General features: G+C 41.1%; 1 protein-coding gene across 1 annotated transcript in view; it reads right to left on the bottom strand.

Annotated features, from left to right (window-relative positions):
- The window catches only part of LOC309801553 (uncharacterized protein), a 93,292-nt gene that overhangs the window by 17,945 nt on the left and 61,428 nt on the right, over positions 1-13,919 (bottom strand). The gene's annotated exons all lie outside the window — the stretch shown is intronic.

Genomic DNA, 13,919 nt, shown 5'->3' with positions numbered 1-13,919 from the left:
ATCTACTTTGTACCTGGCACCATAGATCCTAGGATTAGTCAGGTACAAGGTATAGGGCCCACCATCATTTAGAGTACAGACTAGAAGGAGAGACGATAGATAAACACACAGTTACAATACTGTATGCTAAGTGCCACCCCAGGCCAGTTGCAGAATGCTTTGGAATCAACTTCTAACCCAGTCGTGGTGGTGGTGATTTGTGGTGGGTCATTCAGAGATTTCCTGGAGGAGGTAGTTTCTGAGTGGGAGTTAGCCAAGCAAGGAGAAGTGAGGAGAATATCCAGGCAAAGGGCAAGACCTATGGGGTGGGGGGATGGGAAGAGGAAGAGGAAGACAGAGTGGTAGCTGCAGAGACGAGCATGAGCTGGATTTAATCTCCTCAACAACTGAATAAGGTGGGTTTTATCTTCCCACTTTGCAGCTGAGTAAATCAAGGCATAGAGTGACATGAGAAAGTGAATGGGGATGTTTGGGAGAATTATTAGAAGATGGCAAAACCAGCAGATGAAATCAAATCCTTTTTTTAAAATTGGGGTATAATTGTTTTACAATGTTGTGTCAGTTTCTACTGTACAGCGAAGTGAATCAGCTCTATGTGTATATCTATCTATCTATCTATCTATCTATAGATAGATATATATCCCCTCTTTTTTGGATTTCCTTCCCATTTAGGTCACCACTCAAATCATTTTTTTTGTTTGTTTGTTTTGTTTTTTGGGTTTTTTTTTTTGCTGTATGTGGGCCTCTCACTGTTGTGGCCTCTCCCGTTGCGGAGCACAGGCTCCGGACGCACAGGCTCAGCGGCCATGGCTCACGAGCCCGGCCGCTCCGCGGCATGTGGGATCTTCCCGGACCGGGGCACGAACCCGTGTCCCCTGCATCGGCAGGAGGACTCTCAACCACTGCGCCACCAGGGAAGCCCTCAAATCATTTTTGAGAATGATTTTCAAATGGCAAGAAGAGATGATGAGGTCAGAATCCACTGCTTAATGGTCAGACTCCGCTGGGCCCATGGTGCCCCTTACTGATACTTTTCTCCCAGGGATCGTCAATCTCACTGCTTATCCATTATCACAACTGTTTAGTACAATATAAGCAAAGGGAATAAAAAATAGAGTCTAGATTTATCTGCCTCCAAAGTCTATGCCCTTTTCTAGTCTAGAAAAAAGTTATTTTATTTTTGATACTATGATTAGGTGTGTGAAGCAGCTGGAGAAGTTGGGTGGCTAGGCTGGTGCAACGTGGATCTTACAAGGCAACTTCCCCTTACGGCCAAGGTCTTGGTAGTTGCACTTTATCAAGAGCCCAGGAGCCCGGCTTCCCAGGAGTCCCAGTGACAAAACCCCAAATGCCAGGTTCCGCTGCCTTTCTTTGAAAGCCTTTAGAAGTAAAACTCTGAAGTGTTAGCAGAGAGGAATATCGGTATGAGAAAGAAGTGTTTTGATATTACAGAGCTATCAAGATCTTGGTTCCTTTGGAACGCTAGAAGAATTTTTTTCCCCTTAAAGAGATTCCCCCAAAACTTCTGTGCTTAAACTGTAGGAGAAGACTAAAACCTTGAAAGCTTTTGAACATGACCAAAACTTTGAAAAAAAGATAAATCTGGCTGTTTTCTCATATTCTAGGTTGACATTTCTCATAGGCAAAATACTATGAAATGCTCGACTTTTGTAGATTCAGCAAATAAGTAATTATACTTTCACTAATAATGACCCCAACATATTCCATTTATTCTAATAAGTGTGTTATCTGAATGTAAATGCTAATTTTCTGAGGCAGAAAGTGTGGGACCTACAAGAGAATCTGTTTAATACGTGTAGAGGATACTGCTAGCTTCCCAGTTTTCTACCCTTAAGGCAAAATTGTAAAGAAGCAAGGCACAGGATGGTGGCTTTCATCAGCATTCTCAAAAGGTGTTGAATTGTGAAGGAAGTGCTCAGTTTATCTGGGGCTCCTGGTGCTGTTCACCTGGGTCCCCCAAACTGAGGCTGTTCTCCAATCATCACCTCGGGCACCTTGTGAACAGCCTATGGAGTTATGAAGAACATGTCTGCACATGTCTGCTAACTTAAAGGAAGAAAAACAAGTTATGGGTAACTCCTAGCACACACTCACTGGGTCTTGGCTCTTCCTGTGGGAGTTCTACAGAAAGTACAAACCATTGAACTAGGAAATTGTTGTAAGTTAACAACTTTGTGGGAGCATCTGACTGAAAGATGCCTGTTCAACCACCTTCTCAAAGAGAGTTAGGTCAAACCTAGAAAAACTAGAGCAATGCTTTCTTTTTAAAAATATGTTCTCCTTATTCGTTTTACAAAAGTAATGTTGGGGGGGGTGCTTCCCGGGTGGCGCAGTGGTTGAGAGTCCGCCTGCCAATGCAGGGGACACGGGCTCGTGCCCTGGTCGGGGAAGATCCCACGTGCAGCGGAGCGGCTGGGCCCGTGAGCCATGGCCACTGAGACTGAGCGTCCGGAGCCTGTGCTCCGCAACGGGAGAGGCCACAACAGTGAGAGGCCCGCGTACCTTAAAAAAAAAAAAAAAAAAAAAAAGTAATGTGGGGTTAGTGGGGAGAATTTGGAAAATACAGAAAAGCACAAAAGAAAAAAATGTCTAAATCTATATCATCCTGAACCCGGAGATAACCACCTTTAATGTATCCTTCCGGTCTTTTTTCTCTGTATTTAGATACAATAAATGGTAGCATATGGTACATATTATTTTAGAAAATACTTTCTACTTACCAATTTTGTGAACATTTCTCATATAAGTAAACATGCTTTTATGATGTGATTCTTTTTTTTTAATTTTCTTCTTTTATCACTTTTATTTATTTTTATTTTTTTTGTAGTACGCAGGCCTCTCACCGTTGTGGCCTCTCCCACTGTGGAGCACAGGCTCCGGACGCTCAGGCTCAGCGGCCATGGCTCACGGGCCCAGCCGCTCTGCGGCACGTGGGAGATCTTCCCGGACCGGGGCATGAACCCGTGTCCCCGGCATCGGCAGGCAGACTGTCAACCACTGCACCACCAGGGAAGCCCTATGATGTGATTCTTTACAACTGCATAGTATTGCCTCTCATGATGAACCTTAATTTACTCACTCAGTTCCCGATTCTTGGACATGTAGGTGCTTCCAGTTATTTGCCCACAACTATTATGTTAATTTCAATCAATGCTATAGTTAACATCCTTGGAAATACATCCTGTTGGTTCTTTAGAATGAACTCCTAGAAGTAGAATCACTGGATCAAGACTCACTATGCACATTGAAACCTGCTGATACATGTGGCCAAATTGTCCTCCTATCCCCACCGTAAAGTTTGCTCCAATTCACACCCCTACCAGCCAGCTAGAATCCCCAAAGTAATAATTTCTACATAAGCCTTTCTCCAGGACCAGAACTAACCCTGCCAACATTTTGAAAAAGAAAATGGCAAATTTTTCATCCAATGTTCCCACTTTTCCCCATTATTGAGATTTTCTTTCTTATGTCTTAGCCTCCTCTTTCTTAATTTACCATCCAACCCTGCTCTCAGTAAAGTAACTAAGACATTCATTTACACCCAGGTATCAATGACTAATGAGATAAAATATTACACTATACATCTTAATCACAAACAAAACCAAAGAAATACATTTCTTATAAGGTTTCACTTCATTATCAAGCTAAAGATGAGTTATTGTGAGGTGGAGAAAGCCCCAGAGGTAGTAAAACAGAGGCCAGGAGTTTTGGGGTTTTGTTCTTGTTTGTTTTGGTTTATTGAAGTATAGTTGATTTACAATGTGTTAGTTTCTAGTATACAGCAAAGTGATTCAGTCATATACATATTTCAGATTCATTTCCATTATAGTTTATTACTGTATTCTTACTCCTAAAGCTGTTCTTTGGCAAGTCTCCCTTTTATGGAGAGGAAAATGAAGTTTACAGTCTCTTCTTTCTCTACCCAACTCCTCAGGAAAATCTTGGTGTTTTCTGCTAAGTCTCCTCACCCTCCCACTCATAAGTATGAATTCAATGGAGTAAACCATGCAGAGAGCACTTCCCTGGTGGCGCGGTGGTTAAGAATCTGCCTGTCAATGCAGGGGACATGGGTTTGAGCCCTGGTTGGGGAAGATCCCACATGTCGCAGAGCAACTAAGCCCGTGCGCCACAACTACTGAGCCTGCGCTCTAGAGCCCACGAGTCACAACTACTGAGCCCACGCGCCTAGGGCCTGTGCTCCACAACAAGAGAAGCCACTGCAGTGAGAAGTCCGCACACCGCAACGAAGAGTATCCCCCACTCGCTGCAACTAGAGAAAGCCCACGCGCAGCAACAAAGACCCAATGCAGCCAAAAATAAACAAATTAATTAATTAATTTTAAAAAACATGCAGAGAAGTCTGAAAAGGGTATAAGAGAAAGGGAAGAGGATAGTGATGAGAATAGATTTTATGCCAGGAGGGAGAAGAGACAGGGAGTGGATTTCAGAGAGAGTTTGGGGAAATTTTTGAGAAGGGAATTTTCTGTTCTAATAAGAACAGAAGTTGGGAAAGAGGATTTTTTTTTTTTTTTTTTTTTTAGTTTTTCTGTGCATTATCCATGTAATACCTTCGGATGTTTTCCTAGATGTCCATTGGTTTCAGTCAAACTTTTCTATCGGATTGATATTTCTTTGACTGTAATATTGTCAAAAACCAAACCATGAGATATTTGGGCTTTATATAGGTTACAATAGGAGCATGTCTCTGGAGCTTGACAATATTTATGTATAATAATTAAGAGCTGATTTCTAAATGTATATTTATATTTAGTAGCTAATTTTAATTGTTTCCTTAAAATCTTCCCCGAAGTGTAATTGAAGTAGACATAACCCTGAAATAAAAATATGGGCTGCCATTCATTTGGGCTGCCTCATGGACATATTTTGATTCATAGAAGAGTATGTGCCAAAGTCAGTCAGCTCAGTTTGGCATTTATCAAATGCCCAGGATGAGTCAGGCACTATGTCTGACACTTAGGGGAATATATGTGACTTGATATATTGATCCAACATGACCAGTAGGTTATAATCAAAGCACAGTTTAACTTTTATCTCCCTCTGACCTTTTAAAGTGCATTCAGTAGGGAAATACATGCTGAAACTTCTGAAGCCTCTGATGAAAACTTGACCTCTCCATCAGCTGCCTGATGTCTCCTCAGCACCTGGTTCCCCAAAGGTCCACTTCACACATGACTCTCAATGCTCAGGACCCCTCTCCCAGGTATTCCTATTGGTGGGAACTCATCATGGCTCTAGGATATCTGGCCTGTTGGACAAACTCACCTATTCCTTGCCTTGTAAAAGAGTACTGACCTCCAAATGCATATTCTCCCATTCTCTCTCTCTCTCTCTCTCTCTCATTGACCTGTTCTAGACCACATTAAATTTCACACGTATGACTTTGGCTCTACTCCATGGTGTACCCACCACACCCCAACTTTGTGCTTTGTATTTGTGCATTGAGGAGGGAGAAGAGTATGTCCTCATAGCAGAGAAAAAAATCTTTTTCTCCTAAGAAATAGCATCACAAATCTCTCTCTACTTTGATTCCTTTTTATAGCCCTTCATCTGATTGAGGTGGCTAAGAATCATGGAACTGCTTGTCAAAGATTCCCTTTTTAAACTCTACAGAGTGACGTGGTGTCTCACTTTTGTGTGCAGCATCTATTGTATCTCGAATCTCAGTTGAAACTTTAAATTTAACATCCTATTATTACACAAAAACATAAAGGTACAGTTCCTGTTCTTGAGAAGTTGAGAGGAGATTAAAGAAGACACAAATGTATAAACAGATCATTTCAATACAACGTGACAAGCGTCTGACAGAGAAATGTGCAGGGGACCTTGAGGCCAAGGAGACAGCTTCTGATACACATTGCCACTATTTTGCCTCAAACGTTACCTGGAGGAAGGCCACACACAAAAGAATAAGGAGTCTGTGTAGCTTGCAAGTGAGCTGAAAGAATGTGGTATCTTCTTGGGAACTTCATGCTTCAGAACAAATGCTATTGATTTATCCCCAGTTACTCAGTGCCTGGAGGAATGATTAAATTATGGGTTTGGGATAATACTGTATAATTGGTTAAAGTGGATAGAAAAAGGACCCTTTTTTAAGGGTTTGAAAGGAAGCCCAGAAATCTTGGCAGACAAATGAAAATAGTCATGCTCTCTGAATCTTACTTAAGATACTGTAGAAACAGGGCTAGTTCTGGGGCCTGGACCACTCACATGTGTCTCACTCCTGTGCTCTTGGCTCCACACCTCAGTGACCATATAGAGGACATCTGGACAAGCACTGCCCCAGACGTTAGAAGTGGAGAGGGAGCATGAGGGACACATCCACTATACCTACCTTTTCTCTCTCTTCATTCTCTCTCCTACCAATTCTTTCTTTTCCTTTGGAATGAATAGTTCATTGCACTTTCCCAGCCCCCAGTCACAACATAAAATATAGCATTATAAAATTGCTTGGAAAATAGCAGAAAAATCTATCAATGAGCTCCTCTAATGCTGTTAAGGCAGGGAAGAAGGGAGCTGTATTCTGTTAGGTCCTCAAATGGAGTTTATGCCACTGAGCCCCAGAACCCTAGAGATGTCCCATCTGGCTGTCCAAACAGATACAAACCACTTTACACACTGAGGGGATCATACCAAGGCTGTGTGTCTCAGGATCAACAGGACTGTTGTAATTTCAGTTGTTTTGCCTAGTGTCCCTCCGAGCCATTGAATTATCCCAGAAATTCAAATAATTATGAATCCAAACTATGTCTTTCAGACCTCTCTCACCTGGAAGTAACACACACAACCATTGTCAAACCACAGTTCCCATTTTTGGAAAGATTGCTTCCATAACCAGACACCATTTCAGAGCAAGAAGCAGCATTTCGTCCAAGAAATGCCCCTTTCGATTGACATGTACACACTGCTATATTTAAAATAGATAACCAACAAGGGCCTACTGTATGGCACAGGGAACTCTGCTCAATACTCTGTAATAACATAAATGGGAAAAGAATTTGAAAAAGAATAGATTCATATATATAAACTGAATCATTTGCTCTACACCTGAAACTAACACAATATTGTTAATCAACTATACTCCAATATACAATTAAAAAAAATTTTAAATGCCCCTTTGGCACTGACCAGGGTACTCCCAACCCAGCTAGGTTCTGACTCTCAGGGCAGCCCTCTGGGAGAATGTGGTTGCTTTTTCTGGGTAGGAGGAAATTTGCCCGAATGGAAAAAGGCCAGTGTTCCAGGTCATTCCTGCGTCTCTTCTTCAGGCCCCTGCCTGTGCTGCCACGTCCCCCGCTCCTTCCTGGGATTCTCAGCTCTGTGGCCACTGGAACTGTTGTATTTGACTGAAATGTGAAAAATTGTTTCTGTCCTTGTTTTGAGTAAGATATGCCTAGAAAGGGGGAGGAAATTAAGAAACATTGTAAATATGACATGAACAAAGCTAGTTTCTTATCCTAACTTCCGAAATCTAAGTCAACATTTAACATGACTGGATAATGTGGCAGCTTTGAGGGCACCAGCATTAGTTTCTTTTCTCATCTCTGTCTGGGTTAGCAAGAGGAAAAGCTAATTAGTCTCTAGACCAAAGGAAAACTGGGGAGGCATTCCTCCCAGGCCTAGCAGGACCCTCAGTCCCTAACAGAATCTGTCCCAAGTGTCTCTGGTCTTCCTTCCCTAAGACCACCCTCCACCCCTCTGGCCTTGAAATACAACATACTTTGTACCACAGTCACCCTGGTTCTTGACGTGGGCCTTAACCTCTTGAGAGCAGCAAAGGAAACTAACGTTTCTAGTGCATTTGCTACATGCCAGGCACTATCCTACAGACACTATATACATCATGGAGAAAGGCACCAATCGAAAAAGGTAGTTCTCTCCCTAGCCCTCAAATATTTCTTACCTTGAGCTCAGAAATAATGTCCTAAGCATTAAAAAAATTGTTAGAGGTGCCCACCTATGCCCTCACCAACCAGCATGTAATTCAAAGTGTAAAGGGCACTAAACTATAAAACTAGAAAATGCATACACAAGTTAAAAAACACTTCCATCTAGTTTTCCTGATTGTACATTTCTAGATGAGTTCGTTGAAACTTAACTCTTATCTCTGGCCCCCATTTGTGAGTGTGTTGGTCAGGAGTGGGGGAGATGCCATAGGACAAGCTTATCAGCCCTGTGAATAGCCCGCTACTGCCTGGGCTTCTAGTTACCCTATGCTGACCCAGTACAGCTTTCTTTGGCTCATCTCCTAAAGTTCTTGATAGCTTTGATCCCTGGAAAGCAAAGCATTGTCTGTGACTCGTTTCTCTAAGTTGCTCAATATGCTTGAAACAAATTCTCTGGATGACCATTAATGCTGATTTTACCCCTATGGTGAAGGTATAAATCTTACTTTTATGTGTTTATAGCATAATCTAGTAATGTCTCTATTGGGCATGAAGGCTTAATCATGGGTACCACATGCTCTCCATATCATACCAGTATCCATAATACCTAATGGGTACTACAGATATACTTCATATCTCAAATTTCCTTTTCTCTTCGCACTTTGAAAATATAATTCCATCATTTTTCTGGCTTCCTTTGTTACTTTGGAATATAAGCTATTTGTCTAATTTTCATTCCTTTTTAGGTAATCTATCTTTTCTCTCTTACTGCCTATAAGATCTTTTGGGTCTTTGTTCTTTTATAGTTTCACTATGAAATGTCTGGTAGCTTTCTTTTTATTTACACTACTTGAGATGCATTGAGCTTCCTGAATCTGAAGATTGGGATCTTTCATGAATACTAAAAAAAAATACTTTTTCTCTTCAGGTATTGCCTCTCTCTCTTTCTCTATTCTCTCTTTCTGGACCTCTGGTATGATATATATTAAAATTTTGTTTTTCATTTGTCTTACCCTCTCTTTTATATATATATATTTTAAATTTTTATTGCGGTATAATTGACATACAATATTATATTAGTTTCAGGTATACAACATAAAGATCTGATATTTGTATGTATTGAGAAATTATTTCCACAACAAGTCTAATTAACATCCATCACAATACATAGAATTATAGAATTATTGTTCTTGTGGTGAAAACCTTTTTTTTCCCATTAAAGTACAGTTGATTTACCATGTTGTGTTAGTTCCTGGTGTACAGCAAAGTGATTCAGTTATATATATATATATTTTTCAGATTATTTTCCATTATAGGTGAAAGATATGGAATACAGTTCCCCGTGCTATGCAGTAAATCCTTGTTGCTTATGTATTTTATGTATAGTACTTTCTATCTATTAAACCCAAACTCCTAATTTATCTCTCCCCCCTCCATTTCCCCTTTATTACCTTTTAGATTCCAGATATAAGTGATATCATATAATATTTGTCTGATTTACATCACTAAATATAATATTCTCTAGGTCCATCGATTTTGCTGCAAATGGCACTATTTCATTCTTTTTTATGGCTGAATAGTATTCTATTGTATATCACATCTTTTTAAGCTGACCATCTGTTGATGAACACTTGTGTTGTGTTGTTTCCATATCTTGGTAATTGTAAATAGTGCTGCTATGAACACTGGGATGTATGTATCTTTTCCAACTAGAGTTTTCATCTTTTCTGGATATATACCCAGGAGTAGGATTGCTGACTCCTACGGTAGCTCTATTTTTAGCTTTTTAAGGAATCTCCATACTGTTTTCCATAGTGGCTCCACCAATTTACATTCCCACCAACAGTGTAGCAGGGCTCCCTTTTCTCCACACCCTCTCTAGCATTTATTACTTGTAGACTTCTTGATGATAGTCATTTTGACCGGTCTGAGGTGATACCTCATTGTGGTTTTGATTTACATTTCTCTAATAATTAGCAATGTTGAGCATCTTTTCATGTGCCTGTTAGCCATCTGTATGCTTTCTTTGGAGAAATGTCTATTTAGGTCTTCTGCCCATTTTATGATTGGGTTGTTTCTTTTTTCGATATTGAGTTGTATGGGCTGTTTGTATATTTTGGATATTAACCCCTTGTTGGTTGCATCATTTGCAAATATTTTCTCCTAGGTTGTCTTTTCATTTTGTTTATGGTTTCCTTTGTTGTGTAAAAGCTCTTGATTAGGTCACACTTGTTAATTTTTGCTTTTATTTCTTTTGTCTTGGGAGACTGATCTAAGAAAATATTTCTAAGATTTATGTCCGAAAATGTCTTGTCTACATTCTCTTCTAGGAGTTTTATGGTGTCGTATCTTATATTTAGGTCTTTAAGCCATTTTGCGCTTATTTTTGTAGATGGTGTGAGGAAGTGTTCTAATTTCATTGATTTACATGTAGCTGTCCAGCTTTCCCTACACCACTGTTGAAGAGACTGTCTTTTCTCTGTTGTATATTCTTGCCTCTTGTGTCATAGTTTAATTATCCATAGGTGTGTGGGTTTATTTCTGGGCTCTCTATATTCTGTTCCATTGATCTATATGCCATTTTTTTGTGCTAATTGTTTCAGTTACTGTAGCTTTGTAGTATTGTCTGAAGTCTGGGACGGTTATGCCTCCAGCTTTGTTCTTTTTCCTCAGGATTGCTTTGGCAATTATAGATCTTTTACAGTTCTGTATAAATTTTAGGATTATTTGTTCTAGGTCTGTGAAAAATCTCATGGGTATTTTGGTAGAGATTGCATTAAGTCTGTAGATTGTTTTGGATATTATAGCCATTTTAACAATATTAATTCTTCCAATCCAAGAGTGTGGGATACCTTTCCATTTCTTTGACTCATCTTCAATTTCCTTTATGAATGTTTTATAGTTTTCAGCATACAAGTCTTTCACCTCCTTGGTTAAGTTTATTCCTAGGGGTTTTTTTTTGGATATGATTTTAAACAGGATTGTTTTTAACTTTCTCTTTATGATATTTCATTATTAGTGTAAAAAATGCAACAGATTTCTGTATATTAATCTTCTATCCTGCTACTTTGCTGAATTCATTTATTAGTTCTAATAGTTTTTGTGTGGATACTTTAGGGTTCTTTATATAGAGTATCATGGCATCTGCAAATAGTGACAGTTTTACCTCTTCCCTTCCAATTTGGATGACATTTATTTCTTTTCTTGTCTGATTGCTGTGGCTAGGACTTCCAGTACTATGTTGAATAGAAGTGGTGAGAGTGGGCACTCTTGTCTTATTCCAGATTTTAGCAGGAAAGCTGTCAGTTTTTCAGTGTTGAGTATTATGTTGGCTGTGGGTTTGTAGTAAATGGCTTTTTTTTTTTAATTGGGGTATAGTTGTTTTACAATGTTGTGTTAGTTTTAGGTGTACAGCAAAGTGATTCAATTATACATATACTGGGATCTATTCTTCTTCAAATTCTTTTCCCATTTAGGTTATTATAGAATATTGAGCAGAGTTCCCTTGCTATACAGTAGGTTTTTGTTGGTTATCTATTTTAAATATAGCAGTGTGTACATGTCACTCCAAAACTCCCAATATTTTCCTTTAGAGAAGAAGATAAATGATAATTTCTCCCATAATTGGCTGCTCAAAAATTAAGAATGTGTTAGTTTCCCTTAGTAACACAGTATTGATATTTAATTTAATCATTACTTCAAGTTTTAAGTACTATGTGCTAGACACTCTGAGGGAAGCATTCTCTAAAGTGGAGAATTTATTTAACAAACATTAAGTTCCTACCATGTTCCAAGAATTGGAAAAACAACATGAACAAAGCATAGAGACAAGAAACAGCCTGGCCTATTTAGGGGCCCAAGATAGTTTAGAACAAATGGAACATGGAAGTAGGGGGCCAGAAGTGGGGCAAGAAATGGGTTAAAGTATCCACAAATTTATGTAGACTCTCCTTGAGCTTTTATTTGTGTTCAAACTTTTTAACATTTCAGAATTCATATGCATTCTTCATTTTTTAATGCTCAAATCAATACTTGAGATTTAAATCTTAAGCGTTACTAGAATATGGTATCTGAATATGTAGAAGTCTTAATCAGAAGGTAAAAAGAAATCTTGTGTTTCATTGTAGACCTGTAACCAGTCTCTGGGTCAATGCCTGGCCCTGGGCCACAGTGGGTTAGGGTGGCCCACAAGAGTCTGGGATGGGAGTCGGCGGTCGGTATAGGAGAACACAGTAGGACCTTATTGCATGTAATAGTATCAGGGGAATGCAGGAACCATGAATCTACAGGAGAAAGCTGAGACCAGGGTCCCAGAATTCAGGCTGGACCAGAGGGGGAAAGACAGAGAGCAGAGTCTGAAATAATTAACAGAAGGCCTGGGTTCAAGCCCAGCTCCAGGGCAGAGGCAGGGTGCAGATTCCAGGAAGGCCAGGGAAACTTTGCATCTGTAATAGGTCCACAAAGGAGTTCAACTTGAGGACAGCTGAAGATCCTAGGACAGGGAGTGTTTCCCCTGCCCTGGGCTTCAGAATTGTCCTCAGTGTGGGAAACCAAGGCTTGTCATGGCACACAGAGCAGCCCCAGGGCAGCTGATGAGTGCAGCTCAGACAGGCCAGGTCCTCAAAGAATGGGCCCGGCAGCCTGATTGCCACACCTCCGTCCTCAAAAACTTTACATGGCCACACCTGCAGTACTGTGCCCATGCCTAAAAAACGAGAATGTGAGTCCTAGCAGGTGAGGATTTGCAGTAGAATTCCTGGTAGGACTTTTGGAAGACTACACACGATATCCCTACTGATTTCCAGGATACAGTGGTCTGCTTTTCTCTGGGGATATTTTTTAGTGTTACTGAAATAAAGAACGTGAATGATAGAAGCCTTGGAGTGTACAAGTATGTCCTTGGGTCCCATTTCAGGACCCTGAGGCATCAGACTGCCTAAGACAGGTATGTGTGCTTGGGTAGAGAAATGCTCGGAGGGTGCCCAATATACTTGTTTCCATCTTTATTAATGAATAAACAGTGAACTGATGGCAGGGCTAGGCATTCTGAGAAGGGACAGCCCAGGCAGTGCTCTGAATCTCTTCAGTGACAGCGCATGATCCTGAAGGCAGGTCAAGGAATAAAAAGCCAGACAGTCAAATGTGGCTTTAGGGAGCTGCGTAGGTGGCCTAGTCCTTAGATCTTTCATGCTCTGCGGGCCCTCCGTCTGCCCGAGGCCCGGACCACAGTGACTGAGGGGAGGAAGGGTTAGCGGAGGGAGCCTGCACGGTGCTTCCCCATCAAACCGCCTCAGATCCAGCCCCTGCCTCGGCCTCCCATCCTGATGCCAGTGCCTGGCCCTCCTCCTCTCTCACGGGTTCTGGGGTTCACCTTCCTGCCCCACTCTCTTAACTCTGTTAAGGAAAGAGAAAGGAGAGCATGCTCTGGGCTGAGCCTTCAGAAAAGACGCCAGAGGACAGACAGAGCTGAGCTGGGCTTTGAACGGGACCCGCTCTTGATAACCAGAGAGGAGGTGGAAGGATGTGCTAGGCAGAGGGCAACGGGGAGATCAGCCTGATGGAACACAGGGCTCCAGATGGGGAGAAGGGTTAGACAGACAGCATGGCCTTTTAGGATGGTCTTAAATTCTAGGCTCAGTTTGAACTTTACGGCAATGAGAAGTCGTTTAAATTAGGGGGTACTAAGAAGGGGTAAAAAATTAACTTTTTTTCTTTTTTGGTATGCAGGCCTCTCACTATTGTGGCCTCTCCCGTTGCGGAGCACAGGCTCCGGATGCGCAGGCTCAGCGGCCATGGCTCACGGGCCCAGCCCCTCCCCGGCATGTGGGATCCTCCCAGACGGGGGCACGAACCCGTGTTCCCTGCATCGGCAGGTGGACTCTCAACCACTGCGCCACGAGGGAAGCCCAAAATTAACTTTTATAATTTTAATATAATAGCTAATATTTACACGTTACAAAGCATGGTTTGTTTCTTTGGGCCCTTATAAGAATC

The sequence above is a fragment of the Mesoplodon mirus genome (assembly GCF_964341445.2).
Source record: "Mesoplodon mirus genome assembly, chromosome: 3".
Lineage (NCBI taxonomy): Eukaryota > Metazoa > Chordata > Mammalia > Artiodactyla > Ziphiidae > Mesoplodon > Mesoplodon mirus.
The sequence above is the reverse complement of the archived record's forward strand: the minus strand, read 5'-3'. Positions and strand labels throughout refer to the sequence as shown.